Here is a 10,124-nt window from a genome sequence, read left to right as displayed (position 1 = left end):
CCTTAGAGAATGTTTCTTGTTTTGAAGAAATCAGGAATACACTGTCCAAGAAATGCCCTTTCAACAAATGGGAAGCTTTGTTGGTATGTGTAGCACTTATGGGATATGGACAGAGTCATGGCTTTGTCATTCAGAGCATACTAGATTTATGGCATCTTAAAAATATCCAGCTCTGAATAGTCTTATGTAAATTAGGCTATTAAATATATTTTCCTATTATCTGCTTTAGCATGTGATTCAAATTCTCTTTTCCAAAAGTGCCAAAAAGTGGACTTCAGTGTACATCATGTTTATTTATTCAATTGCATTTTTAACCTAATTTGTGCATTGTATTAATATTTTCCATCATCAAAAGAAGTGCATTGCAGTCAATTAATGGATTAACAGTGTAGCGCATTGAAATCATACAATCAGGTGTTGTGGCTTACAGATTTGACTAACAAATGCCCTTTTGAAAACCAGGAAGCATTGGTGGTATAGTGGTGAGCATAGCTGTCTTCCAAAGCAGTTGACCCAGGTTCGATTCCTGGCCAACGCATAGTTTGTATTCTATTCATTTTTTAAGATTATAATCTCCTTTGAGAATTTTTCTTGTTTTGAAGGAATTAGGAATACACTGACCAAGAAATGCCTTTTCAAAAAACGGGAAGCTTTGTTGGTATGTGTAGCACTGGCCAACGCATGATTTTTCTTGTGTATTCTTTTCATTTTTTAAGATCATAAGCTCCTTAGAGAATGTTTCTTGTTTTGAAGAAATCAGGAATACACTGACCAAGAAATGCCCTTTCAACAAATGGGAAGCTTTCTTGGTATGTGTAGCACTTATGGGATATGGACAGAGTCATGGCTTTGTCATTCAGAGAATACTAGACTTATGGCATCTTAAAAATATCCAGCTCTGAATAGTCTTATGTAAAATAGGCTACTAAATATATTTTACTATTATCTGCTTTAGCATGTGATTCAAATTCTCTTTTCCAAAAGTGCCAAAAAGTGGACTTCAGTGTACATCATGTTTATTTATTCATTTACATTTTTAACCTAATTTGTGCATAGTATTAATATTTTCCATCATCAAAAGAAGTGCATTGCAGTCAATTAATGGAATAACAGTGTATTCTTTTCATTTTTTAAGATCATAAGCTCCTTAGAGAATGTTTCTTGTTTTGAAGAAATCAGGAATACACTGACCAAGAAATGCCCTTTCAACAAATGGGAAGCTTTCCTGGTATGTGTAGCACTTATGGGGTATGGACAGAGTCATGGCTTTGTCATTCACAGAATTCTAGATTCATGGCATCTTAAAAATATCCCACTCTGAATAGTCTTATGTAAATTAGGCTATTAAATATATTTTCCTATTATCTGCTTTAACATTTGATTCAAATTCTCTTTTCCAAAAGTGCCAAAAAATGGACTTCAGTGTACATCATGTTTATTTATTCATTTGCATTTTGAACCTAATTTGTGCATTGTATTAATATTTTCCATCATCAAAAGAAGTGCATTGCAGTCAATTAATGGATTAACAGTGTAGAGCATTGAAATCATACAATCAGGTGTTGTGGCTTACATATTTGACTAAAAAAATGCCCTTTTGAAAACCGGGAAGCGTTGGTGGTATAGTGGTGAGCATAAGCTCCTTTGAGAATTTTTCTTGTTTTGAAGGAATTAGGAATACACTGACCAAGAAATGCCCTTTCAAAAAATGGGAAGCTTTGTTGGTATGTGTAGCACTGGCCAACGCATGATTTTTCTTGTGTATTCTTTTCATTTTTTAAGATCATAAGCTCCTTAGAGAATGTTTCTTGTTTTGAAGAAATCAGGAATACACTGTCCAAGAAATGCCCTTTCAACAAATGGGAAGCTTTGTTGGTATGTGTAGCACTTATGGGATATGGACAGAGTCATGGCTTTGTCATTCAGAGAATACTAGATTTATGGCATCTTAAAAATATCCAGCTCTGAATAGTCTTATGTAAATTAGGCTATTAAATATATTTTCTTATTATCTGCTTTAGCATGTGATTCAAATTCTCTTTTCCAAAAGTGCTAAAAAGAGGACTTCAGTGTACATCATGTATTTATTCATTTGCATTTTTAACCTAATTTCTGCATTGTATTAATATTTTCCATCATCAAAAGAAGTGCATTGCAGTCAATTAATGGATTAACAGTGTAGCGCATTGAAATCATACAATCAGGTGTTGTGGCTTACAGATTTGACTAACAAATGCCCTTTTGAAAACTGGGAAGCGTTGGTGGTATAGTGGTGAGCATAGCTGCCTTCCAAACATGACCCGGGTTCAATTCCCGGCCAACGCATAGTTTGTATTCAATTTTTAAGATCATAAACTCCTTAGAGAATTATTCTTGTTTTGAAGGAATTAGGAATACACTGACCAAGAAATGCCTTTTCAAAAAACGGGAAGCTTTGTTGGTATGTGTAGCACTGGCCAACGCATGATTTTTCTTGTGTATTCTTTTCATTTTTTAAGATCATAAGCTCCTTAGAGAATGTTTCTTGTTTTGAAGAAATCAGGAATACACTGACCAAGAAATGCCCTTTCAACAAATGGGAAGCTTTCTTGGTATGTGTAGCACTTATGGGGTATGGACAGAGTCATGGCTTTGTCATTAACAGAATACTAGATTTAAGGCATCTTAAAAATATCCAACTCTGAATAGTCTTATGTAAATTAGGCTATTAAATATATTTTCCTATTATCTGCTTTAACATGTGATTCAAATTCTCTTTTCCAAAAGTGCCAAAAAGTGGACTTCAGTGTACATCATGTTTATTTATTCATTTGCATTTTGAACCTAATTTGTGTATTGTATTAATATTTTCCATCATCAAAAGAAGTGCATTGCAGTCAATTAATGGATTATCAGTGTAGAGCATTGAAATCATACAATCAGGTGTTGTGGCTTACAGATTTGACTAACAAATGCCCTTTTGAAAACCGGGAAGCATTGGTGGTATAGTGGTGAGCATAGCTGTCTTCCAAAGCAGTTGACCCGGGTTCGATTCCTGGCCAACGCATAGATTTTATTCTATTCATTTTTTAAGATTATAAGCTCCTTTGAGAATTTTTCTTGTTTTGAAGGAATTAGGAATACACTGACCAAGAAATGCCTTTTCAAAAAACGGGATGCTTTGTTGGTATGTGTAGCACTGGCCAACGCATGATTTTTCTTGTGTATTCTTTTCATTTTTTAAGATCATAAGCTCCTTAGAGAATGTTTCTTGTTTTGAAGGAATCAGGAATACACTGTCCAAGAAATGCCCTTTCAACAAATGGGAAGCTTTGTTGGTATGTGTAGCACTTATGGGATATGGACAGAGTCATGGCTTTGTCATTCAGAGAATACTAGATTTATGGCATCTTAAAAATATCCAGCTCTGAATAGTCTTATGTAAATTAGGCTATTAAATATATTTTCCTATTATCTGCTTTAGCATGTGATTCAAATTCTCTTTTCCAAAAGTGCCAAAAAGTGGACTTCAGTGTACATCATGTTTATTTATTCATTTGCATTTTTAACCTAATTTGTGCATTGTATTAATATTTTCCATCATCAAAAGAAGTGCATTGCAGTCAATTAATGGATTAACAGTGTAGCGCATTGAAATCATACAATCAGGTGTTGTGGCTTACAGATTTGACTAACAAATGCCCTTTTGAAAACTGGGAAGCGTTGGTGGTATAGTGGTGAGCATAGCTGCCTTCCAAGCATGACCCGGGTTCAATTCCCGGCCAACGCATAGTTTGTATTCAATTTTTAAGATCATAAACTCCTTAGAGAATTATTCTTGTTTTGAAGGAATTAGGAATACACTGACCAAGAAATGCCTTTTCCAAAAACGGGAAGCTTTGTTGGTATGTGTAGCACTGGCCAACGCATGATTTTTCTTGTGTATTCTTTTCATTTTTTAAGATCATAAGCTCCTTAGAGAATGTTTCTTGTTTTGAAGAAATCAGGAATACACTGACCAAGAAATGCCCTTTCAACAAATGGGAAGCTTTCTTGGTATGTGTAGCACTTATGGGATATGGACAGAGTCATGGCTTTGTCATTCAGAGACTACTAGATTTATGACATCTTAAAAATATCCAGCTCTGAATAGTCTTATGTAAGTTAGGCTATTAAATATATTTTCCTATTATCTGCTTTAGCATGTGATTCAAATTCTCTTTTCCAAAAGTGCCAAAAAGTGGACTTCAGTGTACATCATGTTTATTTATTCATTTGCATTTTTAACCTAATTTGTGCATTGTATTAATATTTATCATCATCAAAAGAAGTGCATTGCAGTCAATTAATGGATTAACAGTGTAGAGCATTGAAATCATACAATCAGGTGTTGTGGCTTACAGATTTGACTAACAAATGCCCTTTTGAAAACCAGGAAGCATTGGTGGTATAGTGGTGAGCATAGCTGTCTTCCAAAGCAGTTGACCCGGGTTCGATTCCTGGCCAACGCATAGTTTGTATTCTATTCATTTTTTAAGATTATAATCTCCTTTGAGAATTTTTCTTGTTTTGAAGGAATTAGGAATACACTGACCAAGAAATGCCTTTTCAAAAAACGGGAAGCTTTGTTGGTATGTGTAGCACTGGCCAACGTATGATTTTTCTTGTGTATTCTTTTCATTTTTTAAGATCATAAGCTCCTTAGAGAATGTTTCTTGTTTTGAAGAAATCAGGAATACACTGACCAAGAAATGCCCTTTCAACAAATGGGAAGCTTTGTTGGTATGTGTAGCACTTATGGGATATGGACAGAGTCATGGCTTTGTCATTCAGAGAATACTAGACTTATGGCATCTTAAAAATATCCAGCTCTGAATAGTCTTATGTAAAATAGGCTACTAAATATATTTTACTATTATCTGCTTTAGCATGTGATTCAAATTCTCTTTTCCAAAAGTGCCAAAAAGTGGACTTCAGTGTACATCATGTTTATTTATTCATTTACATTTTTAACCTAATTTGTGCATTGTATTAATATTTTCCATCATCAAAAGAAGTGCATTGCAGTCAATTAATGGATTAACAGTGTATTCTTTTCATTTTTTAAGATCATAAGCTCCTTAGAGAATGTTTCTTGTTTTGAAGAAATCAGGAATACACTGACCAAGAAATGCCCTTTCAACAAATGGGAAGCTTTCCTGGTATGTGTAGCACTTATGGGGTATGGACAGAGTCATGGCTTTGTCATTCACAGAATTCTAGATTTATGGCATCTTAAAAATATCCCACTCTGAATAGTCTTATGTAAATTAGGCTATTAAATATATTTTCCTATTATCTGCTTTAACATTTGATTCAAATTCTCTTTTCCAAAAGTGCCAAAAAGTGGACTTCAGTGTACATCATGTTTATTTATTCATTTGCATTTTGAACCTAATTTGTGCATTGTATTAATATTTTCCATCATCAAAAGAAGTGCATTGCAGTCAATTAATGGATTAACAGTGTAGAGCATTGAAATCATACAATCAGGTGTTGTGGCTTACATATTTGACTAAAAAAATGCCCTTTTGAAAACCGGGAAGCGTTGGTGGTATAGTGGTGAGCATAAGCTCCTTTGAGAATTTTTCTTGTTTTGAAGGAATTAGGAATACACTGACCAAGAAATGCCCTTTCAAAAAATGGGAAGCTTTGTTGGTATGTGTAGCACTGGCCAACGCATGATTTTTCTTGTGTATTCTTTTCATTTTTTAAGATCATAAGCTCCTTAGAGAATGTTTCTTGTTTTGAAGAAATCAGGAATACACTGTCCAAGAAATGCCCTTTCAACAAATGGGAAGCTTTGTTGGTATGTGTAGCACTTATGGGATATGGACAGAGTCATGGCTTTGTCATTCAGAGAATACTAGATTTATGGCATCTTAAAAATATCCAGCTCTGAATAGTCTTATGTAAATTAGGCTATTAAATATATTTTCTTATTATCTGCTTTAGCATGTGATTCAAATTCTCTTTTCCAAAAGTGCTAAAAAGAGGACTTCAGTGTACATCATGTATTTATTCATTTGCATTTTTAACCTAATTTCTGCATTGTATTAATATTTTCCATCATCAAAAGAAGTGCATTGCAGTCAATTAATGGATTAACAGTGTAGCGCATTGAAATCATACAATCAGGTGTTGTGGCTTACAGATTTGACTAACAAATGCCCTTTTGAAAACTGGGAAGCGTTGGTGGTATAGTGGTGAGCATAGCTGCCTTCCAAACATGACCCGGGTTCAATTCCCGGCCAACGCATAGTTTGTATTCAATTTTTAAGATCATAAACTCCTTAGAGAATTATTCTTGTTTTGAAGGAATTAGGAATACACTGACCAAGAAATGCCTTTTCAAAAAACGGGAAGCTTTGTTGGTATGTGTAGCACTGGCCAACGCATGATTTTTCTTGTGTATTCTTTTCATTTTTTAAGATCATAAGCTCCTTAGAGAATGTTTCTTGTTTTGAAGAAATCAGGAATACACTGACCAAGAAATGCCCTTTCAACAAATGGGAAGCTTTCTTGGTATGTGTAGCACTTATGGGGTATGGACAGAGTCATGGCTTTGTCATTAACAGAATACTAGATTTAAGGCATCTTAAAAATATCCAACTCTGAATAGTCTTATGTAAATTAGGCTATTAAATATATTTTCCTATTATCTGCTTTAACATGTGATTCAAATTCTCTTTTCCAAAAGTGCCAAAAAGTGGACTTCAGTGTACATCATGTTTATTTATTCATTTGCATTTTGAACCTAATTTGTGTATTGTATTAATATTTTCCATCATCAAAAGAAGTGCATTGCAGTCAATTAATGGATTAACAGTGTAGAGCATTGAAATCATACAATCAGGTGTTGTGGCTTACAGATTTGACTAACAAATGCCCTTTTGAAAACCGGGAAGCGTTGGTGGTATAGTGGTGAGCATAAGCTCCTTTGAGAATTTTTCTTGTTTTGAAGGAATTAGGAATACACTGACCAAGAAATGCCCTTTGAAAAAATGGGAAGCTTTGTTGGTATGTGTAGCACTGGCCAACGCATGATTTTTCTTGTGTATTCTTTTCATTTTTTAAGATCATAAGCTCCTTAGAGAATGTTTCTTGTTTTGAAGAAATCAGGAATACACTGTCCAAGAAATGCCCTTTCAACAAATGGGAAGCTTTGTTGGTATGTGTAGCACTTATGGGATATGGACAGAGTCATGGCTTTGTCATTCAGAGAATACTAGATTTATGGCATCTTGAAAAAATCCAGCTCTGAATAGTCTTATGTAAATTAGGCTATTAAATATATTTTCCTATTATCTGCTTTAGCATGTGATTCAAATTCTCTTTTCCAAAAGTGCTAAAAAGTGGACTTCAGTGTACATCATGTATTTATTCATTTGCATTTTTAACCTAATTTGTGCATTGTATTAATATTTTCCATCATCAAAAGAAGTGCATTGCAGTCAATTAATGGATTAACAGTGTAGCGCATTGAAATCATACAATCAGGTGTTGTGGCTTACAGATTTGACAAACAAATGCCCATTTGAAAACTGGGAAGCGTTGGTGGTATAGTGGTGAGCATAGCTGCCTTCCAAGCATGACCCGGGTTCAATTCCCGGCCAACGCATAGTTTGTATTCAATTTTTAAGATCATAAACTCCTTAGAGAATTGTTCTTGTTTTGAAGGAATTAGGAATACACTGACCAAGAAATGCCTTTTCCAAAAACGGGAAGCTTTGTTGGTATGTGTAGCACTGGCCAACGCATGATTTTTCTTGTGTATTCTTTTCATTTTTTAAGATCATAAGCTCCTTAGAGAATGTTTCTTGTTTTGAAGAAATCAGGAATACACTGACCAAGAAATGCCCTTTCAACAAATGGGAAGCTTTCTTGGTATGTGTAGCACTTATGGGGTATGGACAGAGTCATGGCTTTGTCATTCACAGAATACTAGAATTAAGGCATCTTAAAAATATCCAACTCTGAATAGTCTTATGTAAATTAGGCTATTAAATATATTTTCCTATTATCTGCTTTAACATGTGATTCAAATTCTCTTTTCCAAAAGTGCCAAAAAGTGGACTTCAGTGTACATCATGTTTATTTATTCATTTGCATTTTGAACCTAATTTGTGCATTGTATTAATATTTTCCATCATCAAAAGAAGTGCATTGCAGTCAATTAATGGATTAACAGTGTAGAGCATTGAAATCATACAATCTGGTGTTGTGGCTTACAGATTTGACTAACAAATGCCCTTTTGAAAACCGGGAAGCGTTGGTGGTATAGTGGTGAGCATAAGCTCCTTTGAGAATTTTTCTTGTTTTGAAGGAATTAGGAATACACTGACCAAGAAATGCCCTTTCAAAAAACGGGAAGCTTTGTTGGTATGTGTAGCACTGGCCAACGCATGATTTTTCTTGTGTATTCTTTTCATTTTTTAAGATCATAAGCTCCTTAGAGAATGTTTCTTGTTTTGAAGAAATCAGGAATACACTGTCCAAGAAATGCCCTTTCAACAAATGGGAAGCTTTGTTGGTATGTGTAGCACTTATGGGATATGGACAGAGTCATGGCTTTGTCATTCAGAGAATACTAGATTTATGGCATCTTAAAAATATCCAGCTCTGAATAGTCTTATGTAAATTAGGCTATTAAATATATTTTCCTATTATCTGCTTTAGCATGTGATTCAAATTCTCTTTTCCAAAAGTGCCAAAAAGTGGACTTCAGTGTACATCATGTTTATTTATTCAATTGCATTTTTAACCTAATTTGTGCATTGTATTAATATTTTCCATCATCAAAAGAAGTGCATTGCAGTCAATTAATGGATTAACAGTGTAGCGCATTGAAATCATACAATCAGGTGTTGTGGCTTACAGATTTGACTAACAAATGCCCTTTTGAAAACCAGGAAGCATTGGTGGTATAGTGGTGAGCATAGCTGTCTTCCAAAGCAGTTGACCCGGGTTCGATTCCTGGCCAACGCATAGTTTGTATTCTATTCATTTTTTAAGATTATAAGATCCTTTGAGAATTTTTCTTGTTTTGAAGGAATTAGGAATACACTGACCAAGAAATGCCTTTTGAAAAAACGGGAAGCTTTGTTGGTATGTGTAGCACTGGCCAACGCATGATTTTTCTTGTGTATTCTTTTCATTTTTTAAGATCATAAGCTCCTTAGAGAATGTTTCTTGTTTTGAAGAAATCAGGAATACACTGACCAAGAAATGCCCTTTCAACAAATGGGAAGCTTTGTTGGTATGTGTAGCACTTATGGGATATGGACAGAGTCATGGCTTTGTCATTCAGAGAATACTAGATTTATGGCATCTTAAAAATATCCAGCTCTGAATAGTCTTATGTAAATTAGGCTATTAAATATATTTTCCTATTATCTGCTTTAACATGTGATTCAAATTCTCTTTTCCAAAAGTGCCAAAAAGTGGACTTCAGTGTACATCATGTTTAATTATTCATTTGCATTTTGAACCTAATTTGTGCATTGTATTAATATTTTCCATCATCAAAAGAATCGCATTGCAGTCAATTAATGGATTAACAGTGTAGAGCATTGAAATCATACAATCAGGTGTTGTGGCTTACAGATTTGACTAACAAATGCCCTTTTGAAAACCGGGAAGCGTTGGTGGTATAGTGGTGAGCATAAGCTCCTTTGAGAATTTTTCTTGTTTTGAAGGAATTAGGAATACACTGACCAAGAAATGCCCTTTCAAAAAACGGGAAGCTTTGTTGGTATGTGTAGCACTGGCCAACGCATGATTTTTCTTGTGTATTCTTTTCATTTTTTAAGATCATAAGCTCCTTAGAGAATGTTTCTTGTTTTGAAGAAATCAGGAATACACTGTCCAAGAAATGCCCTTTCAACAAATGGGAAGCTTTGTTGGTATGTGTAGCACTTATGGGATATGGACAGAGTCATGGCTTTGTCATTCAGAGAATACTAGATTTATGGCATCTTGAAAAAATCCAACTCTGAATAGTCTTATGTAAATTAGGCTATTAAATATATTTTCCTATTATCTGCTTTAGCATGTGATTCAAATTCTCTTTTCCAAAAGTGCCAAAAAGCGGACTTCAGTGTACA

The 10,124-nt window shown here is 34.4% G+C and overlaps 1 non-coding gene across 1 annotated transcript; it reads left to right on the top strand.

Annotated features, from left to right (window-relative positions):
- Positions 1-465: 465 nt before the first annotated feature.
- On the top strand, positions 466-538 carry TRNAW-CCA (transfer RNA tryptophan (anticodon CCA)). The gene has a single exon. It is a non-coding gene; the product is annotated as a tRNA-Trp (tRNA).
- The last annotated feature ends 9,586 nt before the right edge of the window (positions 539-10,124 follow it).

The sequence above is a fragment of the Taudactylus pleione genome, unplaced genomic scaffold (genome assembly GCF_031769625.1).
Source record: "Taudactylus pleione unplaced genomic scaffold, aTauple2 ptg000050l, whole genome shotgun sequence".
NCBI classification, from domain to species: Eukaryota; Metazoa; Chordata; class Amphibia; order Anura; family Myobatrachidae; genus Taudactylus; species Taudactylus pleione.
The sequence above is the reverse complement of the archived record's forward strand: the minus strand, read 5'-3'. Positions and strand labels throughout refer to the sequence as shown.